General features: G+C 45.5%; 2 non-coding genes across 2 annotated transcripts; one reads left to right on the plus strand and one right to left on the minus strand.

Annotated features, from left to right (window-relative positions):
* The first annotated feature begins 1,054 nt into the window (after nucleotides 1-1,054).
* Nucleotides 1,055-1,138, plus strand: trnat-ugu (transfer RNA threonine (anticodon UGU)). The gene has a single exon. It is a non-coding gene; the product is annotated as a tRNA-Thr (tRNA).
* A 319-nt stretch (nucleotides 1,139-1,457) lies between these two features.
* trnaq-uug (transfer RNA glutamine (anticodon UUG)) lies at nucleotides 1,458-1,546 on the minus strand. The gene is given in 2 exon segments: nucleotides 1,458-1,493; nucleotides 1,510-1,546. It is a non-coding gene; the product is annotated as a tRNA-Gln (tRNA).
* Between the last annotated feature and the right edge of the window lie 13,909 nt (nucleotides 1,547-15,455).

Below are 15,455 nucleotides of genomic sequence, written 5' to 3' on the forward strand. Positions count from 1 at the left end.
CAAGAAGGAGTTGGATATATTTCTTAAGGCTAAAGGGATCAACGGTTATGGGGAGAAAGCAGGGACCGGGTACTGAATTTGGATGATCAGCCATGATCGGATTGAATGGTGGAGCAGGCTCGAGGGGCCGAACGGCCTACTCCTGCTCCTATCTTCTATGTTTCTATGTTTTTATTACCAAGGCATAGAATTCAAGAACAGTGTGGTTATGTTTGAACAGTATAAATCACTAGTTGGGCCACAGCTAGAGTACTGCAGACAGTTTTGGTCACCACAGAACAGGAAATATGTTATTGCCCTAGAGAGGGTACAGAGGAGATTTACTAGGATGTTGCTAGGACTGGAAAATTTTAGCTGTAAGTAAAGATTGGATAGGGTTGTGTTGTTATCTTTGGAGCAGAGGAGGTGGAGGGGAGGCATAATTGAGGTGCATAAAATTCTGAGGGGCCTAGATACAGTGGATAGGAAGGACCTATTTCCCTTAGCAGAAATGTCAATGATCAGTGGCGTAGATTTAAAGTAACTGATAAAATGATTAAAGAGGAGTTGACAAGAACCATTTTCACACAGAGAGTGGAGCGGATCTGGAAGTCACTACCGATCACATGAATAGAAAGCACTATGGACATGTACTTGAAGTGCTGTAACCTACAGGGCTACAGACACAGAGCTGGAAAGTGGGATCAGGCAAAATATCTCTTTTTCATCCGGCAAAGACACGATGGGCCGAATGGCCTCCTTCTCTGGCGTAAATTTCTGTATTTCTATGATCTCTGCCCTTAATCTTCAATATTCCAGGGAATACAAGCCTAGATTATGTGATCTCTGCTCCTAGCCTAACTCTTGGAGCCCTGGTAACACACTCGTGAATCTGCACCGCACTCCCTCCCAGGTCAATATATCCTTTCTAAGGTGCAGTGCGCAGAACTGTACACAGTGGCCTAACCAGGCCTCTGTACAGCTGTCACACAACTTCCTTCCATTTATATTGTGCAGGGCAGTTGTCTAATAGATTGCACAGGTCATTTCACTGTTGAAAGGTTGCATTTGCGAAGCTGCGATGGCCGAGTGGTTAAGGCGTTGGACTTGTTAAATCCAATAGGGTTTTCCTGCGCAGGGTCGAACCCTGCTCGCAGCGATTGTGCTGTAAATTCTTTATTTTATTTCATCGGTTCCCTGTGGAGATCACTGGCCCTGAAACTGATCAGAATTCCCTCCACTGCACGTTATGACACTGATTAACCCAAAGCTGTTGTTCCAATTGGAAACACTAATTTGTCATCAATTAGAAATTGTGGATTTGTTTGAAACTATTTGCAAAGATCAGTGAGAAATTTACACATAAGACAGCACGTAAAAATTCCATTTAATAAAGAACCCTGCAATGTTTGGAAGGAAAAGAGTGGAAACGCGGTTTGGTTTGCTAAAGTTGAACACGAATTAAAAAGTGTGTAAAACGACCACGGCAGGACTCGAACCTACAATCTTCTGATGGCATCAGAATTTACACCAAAGTCAGACGCCTTATCCATTAGGCCACGCAGCCAAATAAATGCAAAGTAAACAAATCCTAATAATGAGTGATTAAACTCCGTCATTGTGTTCATTTCAATAACAACAGAGAATGCTGGAAACACTCAGCAGGTCAGGCAGCATCGAGTGAGGGAGAAACAGAGTTAACCTTTCAGGTTGAACCCTTCGTCAGAACTGGAAAAGGTTAGGGAAGAGGGATTTTTAAGCAGGGGTGGGTGGAGGCGAGGTAAGAACAAAGGGAATGTCTGTGATAGAATGGGAGGCAGGAGAGATTGACTTACAAAAGGGATGATGGTGCAAGGCAAAAGGAGAGGTAATAGGACAAGTTAACGATCAAAAGATGGCTCAAGATGAGGTGTGAATGATTATGGCAGAAACATTAACAACTGTCATGTGAGGAAACATGAGAACCAATTAATAAAAATAAAAGAAATACAGGGGCCAATTTATAGTCTGAAATTGTTGAACTCGATATTAAGTCCAGAAGGCTGTAAAGTGCCTAATAGAAAGATGAGGTGCTGTTCCTCGAGCTTACGTAGAGCTTCATTGGAACAGTGCAACAGGCCAAGGAAGGAGAGATCAGAGAGGGAGTGGAGCAGATAATTATAGTGACAGGCGACCGGAAGCTCGGGGTCACACTTGCCGACTGTTCTGCAAAGCGGGCACCCAATCTGCATTTGGTGTCACAATGTAGATTCAGCGAATACAGTAACTAAATTGTAAGAAGTACAGGTAATCGCTGATTCACCTGGAAGGAGTGTTTGGTGCCCTGGGCGATGGGAAGGAAGGAGGTAAAAGGGCAGGTGTTGCATCTCCTGCACTTGCATGGGATGGTGCTGGGCGAAGGAGAAGGGGTGTTGCGGTGATAGAGGAGTGGACCAGGCTGTCACGGAGAGAGCGGTCCCTTCGAAATGCTGAAAGGGAGGAGGGGAAGATGTGTTTGGTGGTGGGATCATGCTGGAGGTGGTGGAAATGGCGCAGGATAATCCGTTGAATGTGGAGGCGGGTGGGGTGATAGGTAAGGACAAGGGGGGAACCCTATCATGTTTCTGGGAGTGAGCAGAAGGGGTGAGAGCGGTAGTGCAGGAAATGGAATGGACTCGGTCGAGTGTCATGTCAACCATGGTAGAGGGGGATCCTCAGTTGAGGAAAATGGAAGACATACCGGAACCACTGGTATGGAAGGTGGCATCATCAGAACAGATGCAATGGAGACAGAGAAACTGGGAGAACGGAATAGAATGGAATGGATAAATCCCCAGGGACTGATAATCTGCATCCTAGTGTACTTAAGGAAGAGGCCCTAGAAATAGAAGATGCATTGTTGGTCATCTTCCAAAATTCGATAGACTCTGGAACAGTTCCCATGGATTGGAGGGTAGCTAATGTTACCCCACTATTCAAAAAAGGTGGTAGAGAGAAAACGGGGAATTATAGACCGGTAAGCCTGACATCGGTAGTGGGGAAAATGCTATGTGCATGTGATGTTTTTGGACTTTCAGAAGGCTTTCGATAAGGTCCCACATAAGAGATTAGCGTGTAAAGTTAAGGCACATGGGATTGGGGGCAAGGTACTGACTTGGATAGATAACTGGTTGGCAGGCAGGAAACAAAGAGTTGGAATAAACGGGTCTTTTTCCAAGTAGCAGGCAGTGGCTAGTGGGGTACCGCAGGGATCGGTGCTAGGACCCCAGTTATTCACAATATATATTAATGATCTAGACGAGGGAACTTGATGTAACATCTCCAAGTTTGCAGATGACACAAAGCTGGGTGGGCATGTGAGGAGGATGCCGAGAAACTCCAGTATGATTTGGACAGTTTGGGTGATTGGGAAGAAGCATGTCCGATGCCGTATAATGTGGATAAAGGCGAGGTTGTCCACTTTGGTGGCAAAAACAGGAAGGCAGATTATTATCTGAACATCAATAGATTGGGAGAAGGCGAAGTGCAACTAGACCTGGTTGTCCTTGTGCACCAGCCGCTGAAGGTAAGCATGCAGGTGCAGCAGGTGGTTAAGAAGGCAAATAGTATGTTGGCCTTCGTAGCTTGAGGGTTCGTGTACAGGAACAAGGATGTCTTGCTGCATTTGTACAGGGCCTTGCTGAGACCACATCTTGAGCATTGTGTGCAGTTTTGGTCACCTTATCTGAGGAAGGATCTTTTTGCCATGGAGTGAGAGCAGTGAAGATTCACCAGACTGATACCTGGGATGGCAGGAATGATGTATGAGGAGAGATTGGGTCGATTGGTCTTATACTCGCTGGAGTTTAGAAGAATGAGAGGTGATCTCATTGATACTTATACAATACTAACAGGACTAGACAGACTAGATGCAGTAAGGATGTTCCCGATGGCCGGGGATTCCAGAACCAGGGATCACAATCTAAGGATAAGGGGAAAGCCACTTAGGACAGGGATGAGGAGGAATTTCTTCATCCAGAGAGTGGTGAACCTCTGGAAATCTCTACCACAGGAGACAGTGGAGGCAAATTCATTAAATATATTCAAGATGGATTTCGATATATTTCTTAAGCAAAAGGGACCAAGGGATATGGGGAGAAGGCAGGGACAGGGTACTGAATTTGGATGATCAGCCATGATCTCATTGAATTTTGGAGCAGGCTCGAGGGGCCGAATGGCCTACTCCTGCTCCTATCTTCTATGTCTCTATGTTTCTATGTTTCTATGAGTCCTTACAGCAAGCGCGGTGGGAGGACGTGTGGTCCAGTTAGCAGTGGGAGTCAGTGGGCATATAGTGGATGTTGATCGATAGCCTATCCCCAGAAATGGAGACAGAGAAGTCGAGGAAGGGAAGGGAAGAGTCGGATATGGACCATGTGAAGGTGAGGGAAGGGTGGAATTTGGAAGCAAAATGAAAGAAATTATCTTGTTCAGGGCGAGTGCAGGAAACAGCACCAATACAGTCATCGATGTACCGGAAAAAGAGGGACCTGAGTAGGACTGGAACAAATAATGTTCCACATATCCCACAAAAAGGCAGGCATAGCTAGGGCCCATGCAGGTACCCATAGCAACACCTTTAATTTGGAGGAAGTGAGTGGAATCAACGGAGAAGTTGTACAATGTGAGAACAAGTTCAGTCAGGCGGACGAAGGCGGTGGTGGATGGGGACTGGTGAGGCCTCTGTTCAAGGAAGAAGTGGAGCCGCTTAACGCCGTCCTGGTGGTGGATGGAGGTGTAGAGGGAATGGACATCCAGAGTGAAAAGGAGACATTTGGGGCCAGGAAACTGTAAACTGTTAAAATACGGAGGGTGTTGGAAAAGTCGCACATGTAGGTGGGAAGGGACTGGACAAGTCGAGAAAAAACAGAGTGAAGATAGGGAGAAATCAGTTCTGTGGAGCAAGAACAGGGTGCAACAATTGGTCAACCAGGGCAGTCCTGTTTGTGGATCTTGGGAAGGATGTAGAAGTGGGCAGTGCAGTGTTGAGGAACTGAGAGGTTGGCGGCCATGGGGGGAAGATTTCCAGAGGAGATGAGGCCAGTGACAGTCTTGGAAACAATTGCTTGATGTTCAGTAGTGGTGTCATGGTCCAGGGGGAGGTGGGAGGAGCTGTCAGAGAGTTGCCGTTCAGCCTCCAAAGAACAACAGCACCACCTTTGTCAGCAGGTTTAATGACAATGTTAGGGTTGGATCGGAGAGAACGGAGTGCTGCAAGTTCAGTGGGAGTTAGGTTGGAGTGGGTGAGGGGAGCAGGGAACTGGAGATGGCCGATGTCATTTCAGTCTCATTCTTTGCACTCCAAACCAACAGAGAGAGTAGACAATGGTAATGCAGTAGATGTAATTTATCTGGATTTTCAGAAGGCCTTCGATAATGTACCCCATAATAGACTGATGAACAAGGTCAGAGAATTCGGGGTCAGGCGAGAAGTAGCGGAATGGATTGCTGGCTGGTTTAAGGAGAGAAGGCAGATAGTCCGACTACCGGGTAGCTTATTCACAGTGGCAGAAGGTGGGTCGTGGTGTTCCACAAGTATCAGAGCTGGAGCCACTGCTGTTCACAATTTGTATTAACGATTTAGACTTAGTAATCAGAAACACAATTTATAAATTTGCAGATGACACCAAATTGGGGGGGATAGTCAATACTGAGGAGGACTGCAACAAGTTACAGGAGGACATTAATAAACTTGCAGAATGGGCATAGCATTGGCAAATGAATTTGAACACAAATAAGTGTGACGTATTTCATTATGTTAGGAAGAATAGGGAGGTCACTTATTTCTTGGCGGGTGCGAGTCTAGGTGGGGTAGAGGAACAAAGGGATCTCGGAGTACAAATACACAAATCACTGAAAGTTGTTACACAGGTTAACAAGGCCATATATAAAGCAAACCAAGCACTACGGTTTATTTCTAGAGGGATACAATTGAAAAGTAGGGAAATTATGCTAAACCAGTAACAAACCTTGGTTAGACCAAGGCTGCAGAGAAGATTTACAAGGAAGATACCAGAAATGCGAAGGTTTACATATCAGGAAAGGATTAAAAGGCTGGGTCCCTTTTCTCTTGAAAAAAGAAGGCTGAGAAGTGAGATAATCGAGATCTTTAAAATTATGAAAGGTTTTTACAGAGTGAATACAGAGAGAATGTTTCCACTTGTGGGGAAGAGCATAACTAGAGGCCATCAATGTAATATAGTCAGCAAGAAATCCAATCGGGAATTCAGCAGAAACTTCTTTACCCAGAGAGTGGTGAGAATGTGGAGCTCGCTACCACAGGGAGTGGTTGAAGCGAATAGTTTAGATGCATTTAAGAGGAGGCTAGGTTCGCAAATGAGGGAGAAGTGAATAGAGGGTTATGCTGATAGATTTAGATGAGGAAAGTCGGGAGGAGGCTCGAGTGAAGCATAAACGGCGGCATGGACTGGTTGGACCGAACGGTCTGTTTCTGGCGGTATGTTAATAATGAGTGATTAAACCCCGGGATTGTATTTATTTCAGTTCTATTCTTTGCACTCCAAACCAAACAGCAGCTGTGAACCGTTCACTGATTGAAATACGAGAAATCCGGATGGATCTGGAATTGTTCATTTAATGTTGGAAACGCTCCGCAGGTCAGAACTCAGGATTTCCAGCTTTGCTTCAAAGTATTGCAGGTCCCGTGTGAGTTTCCATCCAAACTTTTCAACAAATAACAAAATCAAGAAACTATCCTCTCTACCAAAAATCAAATGGCCCGTACGCGGATCAAACCCACAACCTTGGCGTTATTAGCACCATGCTCTAACCAACTGAGCTAACCGGCCATTGAGTGTTGCTTATGTGTATAAGCTTATATTTTCGAGACCCTAGCTGACAATTTCCTGCATTAATCTTTCAGCATATAACCTGCAGTTGTCAATCAAACACTATCCGATCGGCAAATACTGTACATATGTCACTGTGTGCCACACATGACAACAGCCAACACAAGTGCCAGGCAATGGCCAGCTCCAACAAGCGAAAGTCTAACCACCGCCCCTTCACATTCAACAGCAAGACCATCACCGAATCCGCCACCACCATTACCAACAAAAATTTGCATTTATATAGCACCTTTAACGTAGTAAAACGTCATAAGGCGCTGCACAGGAGTACTTTCAGACAAAACATTTGACAACAATCCACATAAGGAGAAATTAGGGCAGGTGACCAAAAGCTTGGTCAAAGAGATAGGTTATAAGGAGCGTCTTAAAGGAGGAAAGAGAGGTGGACAGGTTTAGGCAGGGAATTCCAAAGCTTAAGGCAACAGAAAGGTTGAGCAATTATAATCAGGGATGCTCAAGAGGGCAGAATTAGAGGAGCGCAGATATCTCAGAAGGTTGTGGGGCTGAAGGAGATTACAGAGATAGGGAGGGGCGAGGCCGTGGAGGAATAGAAAAGCAAAATATTATTAAAATGGAGAGAGACTACAGAATACTGCGGTTAAGAGGGGTCTGGGTGTCCTCGTACATGAAACACAAAAAGTTAGCATGCAGTAATTAAGTAGGCAAATGGAATGTTGGCCTTTATTGCAAGGGGCATGGAGTATAAAAGTAGGGAAGTCTTGCTACAACTGTACAGGTGAGGCCACGCCTAGAGGACTGCATACACTTTTGTTCTCCTTATTTAAGGAGGGATATACTTGCATTGGAGACAGTTCAGAGAAGGTTCTCTAGGTTGATTCCTGGGATGAAGGGATTGTCTTATGAGGAAAGGTTGAGCAGGTTGGGCCTATACTCATTGGAGGTTAGAAGAATGAGAGGTGATCTTATTGAAACATATAAGATTCTGAGGGGTCTTGACAGGGTAGATGCTGAGAGGCTGTTTTCCCTCATGGGGGAATCTAGAATCAGGTGGCATAGTTTCAGAATAAGGGTTTCTCCATTTAAGACGCAGATGAGGAGGAATGTCTTCTCTCAGAGGGTTGTGAATCTTTGGAATTATCTACCCCAGAGAGCTGTGGAGCCTGAATCATTGATTATATTCATGGCTGAGATAGACAGATTGTTGAACTATCGGAGAGTCAAGGGTTATGAGAGAACAGGCAGAAAAGTGGAGTTGAGGCCAAGATCAGATCAGCCATGACCTTATTGAATGGTGGAGCAGGCTCGATCGGCCAAATGACCTACTCCTGCTCCTATTTCTTATGTTCTTATAAGGGCAGCAGGTGCATGGGAACACCATCACCTCCAAGTTCCCCTCCAAGTTACACACCATCCAGACGTGAAATTATATCACCATAACTTCATCGTCACTAGGTCAAAATCCTGGAAATCCCTCCCTAACAGTACTATTGGAGTACCTTCACCAGATTGACTGCAGCAGGTCAAGAGGGCTTCTGACTACCACCTTCTCAAGGGCAATTAGGGATTGCCAATTAATGCTGGCCTTGCCAGCGATGCCCAAGTCCTAGGAACAAATTAAATTAAATTAAAATAGTCACGACTGCATGTGACAGGATTGCTGAGCTTTGATCTGATCCGTTGGTTGCTGGATCGCTTAGCTCTGTCTACACATGCTGTTTCCATAGCTTAGTTGTAGCTTCATGAGGTTGGCACTTCATTTTAGGTACGCCTGGTGCTGCTCCTGAAATGCTCTTCTACACACTTCATTGAACCAGGGTTGGTCCTGCGTCTTGATGCTAATAGTAAAGTGAGGGATATGCCGGTCCATAAGGTTACAGATTGTGGTGGAATACAATTCCAAAACTGATGCCTCCTCTGCCCTCTTGGGTGGACATAAAAGATCCCATGGCACTATTGCAAGAAGAGCATAGTGTGGTGAGGTTTACCCCGTTGTCCTGTAGCCAATATTTATCCGCAAATCACCATCACTAAAACAGGTTATCCTCGATTATCACATTGTGGGAGCTTGCTGTGCACAAATTGGGTGCTGCTGTTTTTCCTACATTACAACAGTGACTACAACTTCATTGGCTGTAAAGTGCTTTGAGATGTCCTGAGGTGAAAGGCGCTGTGGAAATGCGAGTCTTTCTTTTACAGCCTTCGAAGTCAACTGACAAAAACCAAAAATCAACATAAATTGAATTTAACAGCGAAAGGAACAAAGTCAGGCCATGTTAGCTCAGTAGGTTAGAGCGTGGTGCTATTAACGCAAAGGTCACGGGTTCGATCTCTGTACAGGCCATTTACTTTTTGATGGTGTGGGTAGTTTCTTAATTTTGCTATTTGCTGAAAGGATTGGAGCTGAAATACTTAGTTCTGCAGAGAGCTCAAGGAACTGAAAGGTTGACCCTGTATTTCTCTGTCCACAGATGTCACCTGAGCTGCAAACTCCTGCTAGTGACCACGTGGCCTAATGGATAAGGCGTCTGAGACAGGTCCATTCACAGACCCAGAAAGATCAATTCAAAGACAGAGACAACACTTATCAGAGACCCAGACAGTTCCATTCACAAACGCAAACTGGTCCATTCACAGATTCAGAAAGGTCAATTCACAGACTCAGACTGTTCCATTCACAGACGCAGACATCTCAATTCAAAGACACAGACAGCTAATTACACAGACCCAGACAGCTCCATTCACGGACCCAGACAGCTCCACTCACTTACCCAGAGAGCACCATATAGAGGCCCAAGCAGTACATTTCACAGACTCTGACAGATTTTATTACACTCCCAGAAATCTCAATTCAAAGACGCAGACAACTCTTTTCACAGACCCAGACAGTCCCATTCACAAACACAGACGGCTCCATTCACAGACTCAGAAAGATCAACTCACAGACCCAGACAGCTCCATTCACAGATTCAGAAAGTTAATTTCATAGACCTAGACAGATCCATTCGCAGACTCAGACAGCTCATTTCACACGCCCAGATATATCCTTTCACAGACTCAGACAGCTCGATTTACAGACCCAGACAGATCCATTCACAGACCCAGAAAACTCATTTCCCAGACCAAGACAGCACCATTCAAAGAATCAGAGAGCACCATTCACAGACCCAGGCAACTAATTTCACAGATTCAGTCATTTCCATTCGCAGATCAAGGCAGCACCATTCAGAGACCGAGACAGCTCCATTCAGAGACCCAGACAGGTAATTTCACAGATTAAGGCTGCTCCATTCACAGTCCCAGCGTTCTCAATTCAAAGACCCAGACAGCTCATTTCGCAGACCCAGTCATCTCCATTCATGGACTCAGACAGCTCCATTCACATACGCAGACAGCACCATATAGAGACCCAAACGAATCATTTCACAGACTCACACATGTCCATTCACAGACCTAGAATGCTCAATTCAAAGTCACAGATAGCACTTTTCACAGACCCAGACAGCTCCATTCACAAACACACACTGCTCCATTCACAGATTCAGAAAGTTCAATTCACAGACAGACAGCTCCATTCACAGAGTCAGAAAGCTAATTTCAAAGACCTAGACAGCTCCATTCACAGATTCAGTCAGCTCATTTCACAGACCCAGACATCTCCATTCACAGACACAGGCAGCTCAATTCACAGACACAGACAGGTCCATTCAGAGACCCGGACAACACATTTCACAGACCCAGAGAACTTCATTCAACGAATCAGACAGCACCATGGCCAGGCACAGGCAGCTCCATTCACAGACCAAGACAGCTAATTTCACAGACACAGACAGCTCATTTCTCAGACCCAGAAATCTCCATTCACAGGCTCAGAAAGCTCCATTCACAGATCCAGAAAGCTCCGTTCACAGACACAGACAGCTCCATTCACAGATTCAGAAAGCTACATACACAGATCCAGACAGCTCCATTCACAGATCCACACAGCACATTTCACATACCCAAACAGCTCCATTCACAGCCTCATACAGCTCCATTCACAAATTCACAAACCTCTTTTCAGAGACCCAGACAGCTCCATTCACATGCTCACATAGCTTATTTCACAGATCAAGAGAGCTCCATTCACAGATTTAGACAGCTCCATTCACAGACCCAGAGAGCTCCATTAACAGACTCAGAAAGCTCAATTCACAGACCCAGACAGCTCCATTCACAAACACAGACTGCTCCATTCACAGAGCAAGAAAACTCCTTTCACAGATCCGGAAAGCTCCATTCACAGACACAGAAAGCTCCATTCACAGACCCAGAGAGCTCCATTCACAGATTTAGACAGCTCCATTCACAGACCCAGAGAGCTCCATTCACAGACTCAGAAAGCTCAATTCACAGAACCAGACAGCTCCATTCACAGACCCAAACAGCTTATATCACAGACACATTCAACTCCATTCAAAGACGCAGACATCTCTATTCAATGACCCAGACAGCTCATTTCATAGGCCCAGACAGCTCCATTCACGGACCCAGAGAGCTCCATTCACATAGCCAGACAGCCCCATATAGGGACCTAAACAATTCATTTCACAGACTCTGACAGGTCCATTCAGGGACCCAGAAATCTCAATTCAAATACCAAGCCAAATTTTTCACAGACCCAGACAGCTCCATTTACAAAAACAGACTGCTCCATTCGCAGACTCAGAAAGCTCAATCCACTGACCCAGACAGCTCCATTCACAGATTCAGAAAGCTAATTTCATAGACCTAGATAGCTCCAATCACAGATTCAGATAGCTCATTTCACAGACCCAGATATTTCCATTCACAGACTCAGACAGCTCCAGTCAGAAACTCAGACAGGTCAATTCAGTGACCCAGACAACTCATTTCACAGATTCAGAAAGCTCCATTCACAGACCAAGACAGCACCATTCAAAGACCGAGACAGCTCCATTCAAAGAACCAGTCGGCTAATTTCACAGACTCAGACAGCACCATTCACATTCCCAGACTTCGCAATTCAAAGACCCAGACAGCTGATTTCACAGACCCAGACATCTCCATTCACGGACCCAGACAGCACCATTCACATACCCAGACAGCACCATATAGAGATCTAAATATTTCATTTCACAGTCTCAGACAGGTCCATTCACAGACCCAGAAAGATCAATTCAAAGACAGAGACAACACTTACCAGAGACCCAGACAGCTCCATTCACAGATTCAGAAAGGTCAATTCACAGACTCAGACTGTTCCATTCACAGACGCAGACAGCTCACTTCACAGACCCAGACATCTATATTCACAGACCCAGACAGCACCATTCACAGACACAGACAGCTCCATTCACAGACACAGACAGCTCCATTCACACAGGCATCTCTATTCAAATACCCAGACAGCTCCTTTCATAGCCTCAGATGCTCCATTCATAGACGCAGACAGCTCCATTCATAGACCCAGACAGCTCCATTCACAGACCCAGACAGCTCCATTCACACAGGCAACTCTATTCAAATACACAGACAGCTCCATTCATAGACCCAGACAGCTCCATTCACAGACCCATACAGCGAATTTCACAGACACAGACAGCTCCATTCACACAGGCATCTCTACTCAAATACACAGACAACTGATTTCACAGACCCAGATAGCTACATTCACAGACCCAGACAGCTCTATTCACATACCCAGACAGCACCATGCACAGCCCCAAACAACACATTTCACAGATCCAGACATCTCATATCACAGACACAGACAGCTCCATTCACAGCCTCAGACAGCTCCATTCAGAGATTCACAAACCTCATTTCATAGAGCCAGACAGCTCCCTTCACAGACTCACAAAGCCCATTTGAAAGACCCAGATAGCTCCATTCAGAGATTCAGACAGCTCCATTCAAAGACCCAGACATCTCCATACAGATACTCAGAAAGCTCAATTTACAGACACAGACAGCTCCATTCAAGGATTCAGAAATCTCATTTCATACACCAAATATCTCAATTCACAGACTCATACAATTCATTTCACAGACCCAGACATCTACATTCACAGACCCAGACAGGTCCATTCAGAGATCCAGACAACTCACTTCCCAGATTCAGACATTTCCATTCACAGACACAGACAGCTCCATTCAGAGACCCAGACAGCTCATCAAACAGACACAGATAGCTCCAGTAAAAGGCTCAGACAGCTCCACTCACAGATCCAGACAGCTCCATTCACAGACACAGACAGCTAATTTCACAGACACAGACAGCTCGAATCACAGACACAGACATCAGATTCCAAGACCCATGCTGCTCATTTCACAGACCCAGACAGCTTCATTCATGGACCCAGCCAGCTCCATTCACAGACACAGACAGTTCCAGCCAGAGACCCAGACAGCTCATCTAACAGGCCCAGACAGCTCCATTCACGGACCCAGCCGGCTGTACTCACATGCCCAGACAGCACAATATGGAGACCCAAACAATTCAATTCACAGACTCAGAGAGGTCCATTCACAGTCCCAGAAAATTCGATTCAAATACCCAGACAACACCATTCACAGACACAGGCAGCTCCATTCACAAACACAGACTGCTCCATTCACACCCTCAGAAAGGTCAATTCACAGACACAGACAGCTCGATTCACAGATTCCGAAATCTCATGTCATAGAGCTAGTCAGCTCCATTCACTGCGTCAGACAGCTCATTTCACAGACCCAGGCAGGTCTATTCAGACCCAGATCTCAATTCAAAGAAAAATATAACTCTTTTCACAGACACAAATGGATCCATTCACAGATTCAGAAAGCTCAGTTCACAGACCCAGACAGCTACATTCACAGATTCAGAAAGATCATTTCATAGAACTAGACAGCTCCATTCACAGGCTCAGAAAGCTCCATTCACAGACCCAGGCAGGTCCATTCAGAGACCCAGACAATCCATTTCACAGGCCCATAGAGCTCCATTCAAAGACTCAGACAGCTCCATTCACAGACCCAGAGAGTTCCATTCACAGACACAGACTGCTAATTTCACAGACACAGGCAGCTCGAATCACAGTCCCAGACATCTCAATTCAAAGACCCAGGCTGCTCATTTCACAGTCCCAGACAGCTTCATTCATGGACCAAGACAGCTCATTTCACAGACCAAGACAGCACCATATACAGACAAAAACAGCTCATTTCACAGATCCAGACAGCTCCATTCACAGTTCCAGACAACTCATTTCACTGACCCAGACAGCTCCATTCACAGACTTAGAAATCTCCATTCAGAGAACCAGACAGCAACATGCACAGAAGCAGAAAGCACATTTCACAGACACAGGCAGCTCCATTCACAGGCGTAGACTGCTCATTTCACAGACTTAAAAACCTCCATTCACAGAATCAGAAAGCTCATTTCACATTCTCAGACAACTCCATTCACAGCCTGAGACAGCTCTATTCACAGAGCCAGAGTGCTCCATTCTCAGACACAGACAGCACCCTACACAGACTCAGATAGCTCATTTCAAAGACGCAGGCAGCTCCATTCACAGTCTCAGAAAGCTAATTTCACAGAGCCAGACATCTCAATTCTCAGACTCAGACAGCTTCATTCACAGATCCAGACAGCACCATAAACAGAGTCAGAAACCTCATTTCACACACCCAGACAGCTGCAGTCACAGATTCAGAAAGGTCATTTCACAGACCCAGACAACTCGATTCAAACACCCAGGCAGTTCCATTCACAGACCCAGACATGCTCCATTCACAATTACAGACAGCCCCATTCACAGACCCAGACATCACAATTCAAAGTTTTGCAGAACTAATTTCACAGACACAGACAGCTCCATTCACAGACACGGACAGCTCCATTCACAGAAACAGAAAGCTCCATTCTTAGATCCAGCCAGCTCCACTCACACACCCAGAAACCTAATTTCACAGACTCAAACAGATGCATTCACAGACCCAGTCATCTCAATTCAAAAACACAGGGAGCTCATTTCACAAACCTAGACAAATCCTTTCACTGACTCAGAAAGCTCACTTCACAGACCCAGACAGCACCATTCACAGAGTCACAAACCTCACTTCACAGACCCAGACAGCACCAATCACAGAGTGACAAACCTCACTTCACAGACCCAGACAGCACCATTCACAGAGTCACAAACCTCACTTCACAGACCCAGACAGCACCATTCACAGAGTCACAAACCTCACTTCACAGACCCAGACAGCTCCATTCACAGAGTCACAAACCTCACTTCACAGACCCAGACAGCTCCATTCACAGAGTCACAAACCTTACTTCACAGACCCAGACAGCTCCATTCACAGATTAAGAAACAGCATTTCACAGATCCAAAGAGCCCCATTCACAGACTCAAAAAACTCATTACGCAGTCCCAGGCAGCTCCATTCGCAGATTCAGAAAGCTCATTTCCTGGACCTAGACAGCTACATTCACAGACTCAGAGAGCTCCATTCACAGACCCAGACAGGTCCATTCACAGACAGCGGCAACTCATTTCACAGACCCAGACAGCTCCATTCAAGGATTCAGACAGATACATTCACAGACCTAGACAATGCATTTCACAGATTCAGACA

The sequence above is a fragment of the Somniosus microcephalus genome, unplaced genomic scaffold (assembly GCF_052327205.1).
Source record: "Somniosus microcephalus isolate GS21.2 unplaced genomic scaffold, FLI_Smic_1.0 unresolved_chr8, whole genome shotgun sequence".
NCBI classification, from domain to species: Eukaryota; Metazoa; Chordata; class Chondrichthyes; order Squaliformes; family Somniosidae; genus Somniosus; species Somniosus microcephalus.